The sequence below is a fragment of the Acanthopagrus latus genome, chromosome 23 (genome assembly GCF_904848185.1).
Source record: "Acanthopagrus latus isolate v.2019 chromosome 23, fAcaLat1.1, whole genome shotgun sequence".
NCBI lineage: Eukaryota > Metazoa > Chordata > Actinopteri > Spariformes > Sparidae > Acanthopagrus > Acanthopagrus latus.
The window spans coordinates 2,684,854-2,693,441 of NC_051061.1; positions in this window are offsets into that span (position 1 = coordinate 2,684,854).

Below are 8,588 nucleotides of genomic sequence, written 5' to 3' on the forward strand. Positions count from 1 at the left end.
GCTGCTCCGTCACACATCATCAGTGACTCCCATGTCAGGAACCCAATTGTTGCCAGCTGTCTGATCAGTTCTGGGAGCGTGCAGCTCACAACAGGGGAGCGTTGTGTCTAATTCAAGCATTAATGTGTTCTGGGGGAAGGATATGATCTGCTGTGACTGCTCAGCTGCTCAGAGCCTGCCAGTTCTGGACGAGGGTGTTGGTTGTGGAGCCAGAGCTTTTTGGAGGAATAAACACCTGTAGTCACATTGGGCACTGCTCCGATCTGGAGCTGGTGTTTTATGCTGCTATCAAGATATTCTCCATAAACTCAGTGTCTCTTTTGTCTCCATATGTGTTGCCTTTGGTGTCCATTCAACTCAAAGCTCATCTCCTCTCACAGGTGTGACTAATGAAGGCTGATGAGTCAGAGTCACTGGCCCCCAGGTGCAGCATCAGTTCTGACCCTGCTTCCATCAGCCCTGCATAAACCACGCCTACTTCTACAGGACGCCAACCAGAATTAAACCCCTCATAACAGATGGGATGAGAGCCTTTGGGAATTATCCTCACTCCAGTTTAACAGCCCGACTGCAGCAGCGATCCATGAAGGTGCTTATGAACTGCAACCTCAACTGCTGACTGAAGGTTTCCTTGGGAAAGAAAAACAAATGATGTGGTGGTTAAACTTGTTTGGGTTTCGTGAGGCAGAAATTCACTTCACTGCACACCATATAAGAGCTACCACTGCTGATACAAATCTATCTGACGTGACTCAGGCACAAATGTTCCCTCAAACTCTGTAACTCGTGACCAAAAGTGAACCAACAGTTGTTCCCACGCGTCCCAGAAAATCTGGAAACCAGTCGACCAGTTTACCAAAAACTCATGGTACAATATCATCGCAATATATAGTCTGTGATATTTGTTACAATATTAAAAAAAAGGGAAGAAATGATAATGTCCTTTAATAACAAATGTTTTGTGTACAGTTTTTTTTAATTCATGTACAATCTGTTTTTACTTTTACTTGAGGTCCTTCTGCTTACCTTAAAGTAGCCAACCAGGCAAAGGTGAAGCCTGCTGGATCTTATGAGAATGATTTTGTCTTCTTGAGCTGTCTGATAAGGAGACACAGGAGACTGCAACTATACTGATTTCCATTGTTAAAGCCATGAAATAATAACCATGTGATAGGTTGTTAGATATAGTCCCAGTCCCAGTCTTGGTATAGTGGCATCTTCAATCACAATTTCCTGTATATCGTTACATCCCTGGTAACTACCATGCAGATGATCAAATTACCTTGGTCTGTTTCCTGTTTCTCGTCCCCTTCTCCTCATTTTTCCTGTTCTTCCCTGGACACCAGAGGGCTTTGGTTTTATTGACATGATAGTTGATCAGCTGTTGTTCATGTCACCTCTCAGTCACAGGTAACTTCAGTGAGTTGGCGGCACTGAAAAGAAAAAAAAGGGCCTTTTTTAAGATGGAAAATATGTCTAAGTATTCAATTCACTAGCCTGATACAAATACTGTATTCTACAAATACATCCTATCCCCTCCCCATGGGAGCTTGTTGTGTGTTATCAAACTGCTTCGCGATGAAGTCGAGGTTGATGGAGTTCTAAATAGGAATTACAACTTAATGTTGAGTAATGTTTCACTGTGCGTTTCCAGCAGGAGGTGAAACATTTTTGAGCTCTGGAATACGGCATGATTCTTGCAAATAGTTCACTCTGTCAGCAGTGCCGGCCCTGAGTAATTTGGTGCCCTAGGCTGGCGCCCCCTTGCATCACAGTCAAATTCACAATCAATTTTCATACACCCACAGAGAAACTGCATGTAAATATTGAAGGTTATATTTCTTTTCAGTCAAAAATATCACACCAAATAAAACCTGAAGAAAGAAACAAGTGATAAATTAAGAATATAATATAAATCAGGCATTGCACAAACATCCTATCTCATTGTATTTTCATCATTAGTCTATATTAGTCTTAAGTAGTCGACATCTATCTATTGATTGATAGATAGCTATTTAATGATCATTAAACAATGATACTATTTATTATTCAACAATGCTACTATTGTCTGAAGTAAGCTAGCAAGTTAACACTTTTTTCCCCTCTTCTTTCCTTGTTTTCCTTCCCTGAGCACAGTATGGTTTCAGTCTTTTGGACCTTGTGTTTCTGCTACAGTATCAATAATTTATAAACCATTATTTATTGGGGTTTGCTATGAAGTTATGTTGCTGTGCTGAGCTTATATCATTTATTTTGAAATATTAGTAGTAATAGCACTGGTACAAATTGTAATTGTTTTTCAATTTTTTTTCCCCCTAGCATTCACCTATACAGGGATCAACATGCCAAAGTTGCGCCCCTGCCTGCTCTCAGGTTTGTATTGGCACATGAACTTTATTGTTCTCGTGCCGACTGGTCCACACTGTGACTGTTCCATGTTACAGCTCCAGACTGATCTGAGGTGAGGGTGGCAGTAGAAAACAAGCAAAGCACCCTGTCATGAATTTATATCTGGTGTAATGCGGCATTTGGTTTGAATTAACACTTCAAGAAACTTTGCTGTCATTCTACTGCTGTGCAACCTAACTTAGCTAAACTATGGAGGTGCCCCAGATGTCGTCTTCAAAAAAACAGTTGCTTCTCTCGCTGCTCTTAACAGCTGAACAACACCTGCAGCTGCCATCTCTAGCTGCCAGCAGTCCTGCAAAACGCACTGACTGGTTTAACGCCTGTGTGTTTGGACACAAGCGCACCGCTTGAAGCCTTGCAAGATGCATTGGCAAGATCACATGATCATCTGATCTTGCGGCTCCAGCTGCCTTGAAAAGTAAGCTACACAGGGCATTCGTTATCAGTGAGGAGGATAGAGGGAAGTGCAGCAGGTCCAGGAGGCACCATCAGGTAAAATGAATATCAGGAGAGACACTGAAAGCCTCAGGTGTATCAATCACCAGTTGATAGTCACATATTAATTCAGATGCCTTGGTGCAACATGTGTAAATAAAGATGTATTTTATATCATTCCCCATGTAAACACATTTCAGTGCAGTATGGACGGACCGATGCTGAGACATAATCACATAGTTTGCAGCAGCTTGGAAATTCTCGCTAATAAGTCAGGACACGGCTTGTTGGACGAAGGACGCCTCAGGTTGGAATAGCAGGGCGCCACGCTGCTGCTGCACAAATAATTAGCTTCCCATTAACTGGCTTTATCATGTTGTTGTTGCCAGCAGTGTGTGTGTGTGTGTGTGTGTGTGGACTTGGTTTTGAGGCTGTATTTTTGCGTGTTTGTGTGAGTTTGTCAGTGTGTTGGTGTTTGCATATGTGCTTGTTCTTGTGTTCAAAATGTGTGTGTGTGTGTGTGTGTGTGTGTGTGTGTGCATACGTGCGTGCATGTCCAGAGGTTGTATATTTTTTGCATGCCTACATTTCATTTCCCTTTAATTCCTGACTACAGAGAGTCCATATAAAGAAGCCATTACCCTGACAGCAAGAATATCAGAACTGGTGGTATTTTTATACCCTGAGAAAATAGATTTATTTTCATGGCATTTCAGCTTCAGTGGAGGTGGAGAACTACAGATTGGGCTCTCTACCTACCTTCCTTCCTTCCTTCCCTTCTCTATTTGTAAATGGTAATCTATAAATGCACAACTCACCAACAGATGTGTTTTACATAATGCCATGCAACCAACAATTATAGACCTAAATCCATGTTATTAGTGACAAGCATTTAGAGCAGGATTTAGCTTCGCCCTCCGAGAAAAAGGACAGAATTGGTCATGTTGCCGTTAAAGTGCCTAATATCAACATGTGTTTACCATGTATGTGTTAAAGTGAGACCACACTGTGTAACATTGTTCTGGTGTGACACGTATCTTAAGGTGGCTAACGTCATTATTAAACTAGTTTGACAGCACATTGTAGCTTCAGTTGTTTCTCTCTCCAAACCAGATCTTATTTTTTTGGCTTTATTGCTGCAGCACTTATCACCAATGTCAGGAATACATGCATAAGCATTGTAAAAAGATTTGGGGTGAAGAGCAGTGGACTTCCAGACTGCCACTGCCCGCGGCATCTCTGGACCATCCGACCTGACCCACCGGACCGCTCCAGGGAGGAGAGGAAGAGTGTAGGGATAAGAGTCATGCTAATCAAGCTTGGATTTAAAGCTGCTCCTGGCTAATGTCTGGGACTAAGGGTGGCCAGGCAACAAGAAAACAGACTCCACCACCTCACCCCAGATCAAGCTGTCGCACTCAGTCGACAGGCAGACTGTATTCTGAGCCAACAGACCGTAGGACTTGAGCAGGACGAGGAGAGGTGGATTCGATGATGCTTGGTGTCTCAATCGAACTTGATGGACTGTGTTTACCGGCTGTTGGCATTTGAATGTGACTGAAACAATCAAAACCAAACAATAAATGCAAGACGAGGTGTATACATCGGTGGCATCAGTGGTGTTACAGTGGTGGGTGCTACATCCAGCCTCACGTCTGGATACCACCCTCAGTCCAGGCAGACGGAACGGGTAATCAAGATCTGGAAGCTGCCCTCTGCTGTCACCTCTCGACACCCCTCCTCTCACACAATTCACCCACCAGTTCAGCCACAGGTATCTCTCCCTTCATGGCTACTAACGAGATTCGATTCCAGTCTTTTCTTGTATCTTTAGTATTTCAAGTTAGTCTTTGCATTCCATCCAACTTTGCCTGTTTCTTCACTTCTTCGCTGTGTGAACTTCTCCTGGAGCAGAGCCTCGGCCAAACGACGCCCAGCCACCAGCACCTCTGCTACTCTGCACTCCTGGACTCCCTGAGCACCACGGTGAGTCTCCTCCACCTCCTCACGTGGAGCCACCTGCTGAAGTTGGAGCTCTTCACCACCACCTGCCCATACTTCATCGTGTTCAATAAATTCACCTTTATGCAGATAGCGAACAGAGAGGAGATCCCTGTTCACTGTCTGCTTTTGGGTCTACTACTAAATCCATCTACGATCCATCTTGTCACACTGGCATACTTTTTAACCTAGGTATTGCAACCTAGATTTTGTGAAAGTCCCTTATTAGAGTAGCAGTACTTACTACCTACAGTACACTGTTTTTGTAAGTTATATGTCATGTTAAGAGACTATGTCTATCTTTAAGTGTATCTTCCACAAGTTGTTGGAATGAAACGCTGCTTCCCAAATCAGAAGATGATGGAATAATAATACTTGTCACTGCCTTCCAAATCTGTTTCCAATCACTTTCACTGTACAAAAATATTCATCTGAGAATTTCCTGATCTTCTACCTACATGTGTATGATTTAGATCAGGCACAGAGCACTTAGCTGTGATTCGGTAAGGATTATATGGTCCACGCTGGTAACTCTGTGGAGCTGTACTTAGCCATGGTGCTGCTTTGAGCTGAATGTTTAGCAGGTATATTATGTGTGTCTATATCCGGAGAGGATGGGAATGTAATTGCTTTTGGACCTGGTGATGGCACTCGAAGAAAAGTGAAATGTCCAAACTAAATGTCAAGTCAATCAGTTTAATAGCTGTTGAAGCATATCTGTTTTTGGGAAAACCACGAGTGTCTGCACAAAACTTTTTGGTAATCCATCATCATCAGTAGTCACGGCCTTTTAAGTGGTATCTCCTATGGCTGTGTTCCTTTAGACAGGTGTTTCCTTGCTCAGCTGCAATGGTAGGATACTGTCAAATAGGTGGGATTATGTACTGACTAAGACTTATCTCAGAGAAATCTATTTGTTTAATCTATTTCACACTGCTGCTAAAGTGCCATATTAACTTCTGATGGATTTTTGAGTCATTTTTTGTACAGATGACAGACTTGAGATTCTGTTTCCCATCACTAACATTCTAAACATATTAGAAAGAGCTCTTTTATCAGACAGTGTGAACAGGAAGAATGATACAGCCAGCAACTTGTGTGTATGTTTATAGGGATTCCTGAATATTTTAAGACTGTCTTGAAAAGTTGTGAAGCTTTGCTTTGAGCTAAGAGACTGATTATTATGATTATGGCTACAAGTTTTATTGCATGCCCAACCAAGAAGTGGAAGTTCATACCATGCTTCACTTCACTGATTTGGCCATAACCAACTAACGGATTCAATACTGACAAGACAGCCAGGCCCTGCAACGACCTGCAAAGACCTGGAGTTCAAATTGAACGGGATGAAACTGACTCAAGCGACGAAGTATTTCCCCAGAAATCAAGAAAAGGAAGCCCCAACCAGAGGAGAGTCTAAGGGAATATAGTGCAATCCATTTACCCTAAATGCTCAACATTCACAGTGCTTCCAGATGCAGAAGGCCTGGATACAAAAGGAAACCTTTGTGAGATGTATGAAGTGCAGCGTGTCCCTCTGTGTCTCCAAAAAGTCAGAATGCTTCATGAAATACCATCGCCGCCACCTAAAGTTAAACGTCTAATGAAGAAATTACAAAAGCTTCAAGTGAAATGGTTACAAAAGGATAAAAATACATTTGCTATTTGTTCTGTATTTGGTGTTGTATTTTACTGGACGACTCCAGTGGATCTTTCCAGGTACGTACTCAACCTTTAAATGTTTCACGCTTGAGAACAAGAAAACCCTGTTGTGCACTGCAGTGGACATGTTTTCCTGGGTCTCAGGAGATTTATAGGTGTGCTTGCATGTGTGTGTGTGTGTGTGTGTGTGTGTGTGTGTGTGTGTGTGTCTGGCAGAACAAAAAAACGATGGTGGTTCTCACATCACGTGCTCACTGATATCACGTGTAGGTATGATATGGTCCAGGCTGAAGGAGTGTGTGTGTGTGTGTGTGTGTGTGATGCCAGGTCATAGAAGATGGTTATCTGCATGCAGAGACCCTGAGACTGTGTGAGGCATCATTCATCTAACATCAAATTATCCATGTAGCAAAGCAATCTACCAGTAACCTGACCTGAGATCACAGTAACACCAACACAGTGAACAAACACACAGATTGGACACATGTGCATTACATCAACCAGAGCTATGTTATGCTATGCTATCTAGGCCCAGTTCAACATTACCATTAGCATTCTGACTTTCCTTTGCAGGGATAGCGGCTCGGCGCTAACTTGCTTTGTGGTCCTCAGATTGTGAAGTCAGCTGGTAAGCTTTGTGTCGCAGCTGCTGGCGCTAACTGATCTGGAATACTAGCAGGACCTCGTGTAACGGCAGTGAGCAGAAGTTCTTGCTGGAAATGTAGTTTGCAGCTCTCAGCAGCTGTTAGTCCCAGAAGAATCCATGAGAAGAGAGCTTGAGGACAGGCAGCCCTGTAAGGAGAGAGGTGGAGAGGAGTGGTGGAGAAGAGAGGGCACAAAGGAAAGAGCTGGATGACTGTCTGGTTAGAGGGAGGATCTGTCACCCTGACCAATAGTGGCTCAAAGCTGAATTTGCACCTCGGTGTGAAGACTGGGGAATTCTGGGAAACTGAGTTCAGTTCAGAGTCCATTTTGAAATCCAAAAAGAACAACTTCATCCATGTGTCCCAACACAGGAAACAATAAACTCTCTTTAGGTTGTTTCAGATAGTCAGTGACTCCTATTAGCTGTCTCTCTGATTTCCTGTTTGCTTTCTTCTTCATCTTCTCTCATTAACCCGTTTTTATTCGCACTCCCTGTCTCACCCTCTCTGTCTCTCTCACCACCCTTCCCTTTATGTTTTCTGTATCCTTCTTTGACCCTTACTCTCTCTCTCGCCCTTGTGTCGTAGTGTTTTATGGTGTCTCATTGCTGCTAGGGCATCTGTGATTCTTCGGTCCACTGAATGAACTGTCCCAATAAACTGTTCCTCACTCTCCTACTTTTGCTTCGTCCCATGATTTTTTTCTCTTCCTCCCCCCCTCTTTTCTCCTCTCCTCTCCTCTCCTCTACATCTATTTGATGTGTTTTGACATCTGGTATATTCCAGTTCAGTGCCTCTCGTACAGGCTGAGCTGAGACATTTAAGGTTAGCAGCAGGTAAAAACAACTCAATTTACCTCAAAATCTGTCAAGCAGCTCGTTGTATCATTGTTTGTGGGTCTGTGGCTTGTTTGATCAGCAAGCAATCAATATAGTCTAGAGCGCTCGCAGCGCTCGAAAATTAAACTGGAAGAGAGCCTGAGCAGCAAATTTTGTTTTGTAAAACTGTTCATAATTCATGAGGAAAGTTAAAGTTCAGAGAAACTGTGGCGTAATCACTTATTATTCATCACAATAAGTATGTGTTTCTTCTTTTATGGTCAAAAGCAGAGATGAAGGCAGCGGCAGCTGACTGTGTTATATCTACAGGTATAGTGTTTAGTTTGGAGCGGGAACTGGGCTTGCAAATGAGGGGTAGGTGTAATAACTGGATATGGCACTTGATAGCTGGTCATTTCTCCACTGTCCTTTTCTCTGGATATCTACTGTGTGGGTTGAGTTGTGTACAAATTATTGTTGTCTCTTTAAGTGCTGAGTAGAACTACCCAAGCTGTAAAGGCTGTTCTTTTTTTCTTTAGCAAGGATCTTACAAACCCTGGTCGATTATTCTTTCTTTTTCTATCTATCTCACTGCCTTTCAGTCTTTTTAAGCCTTTCT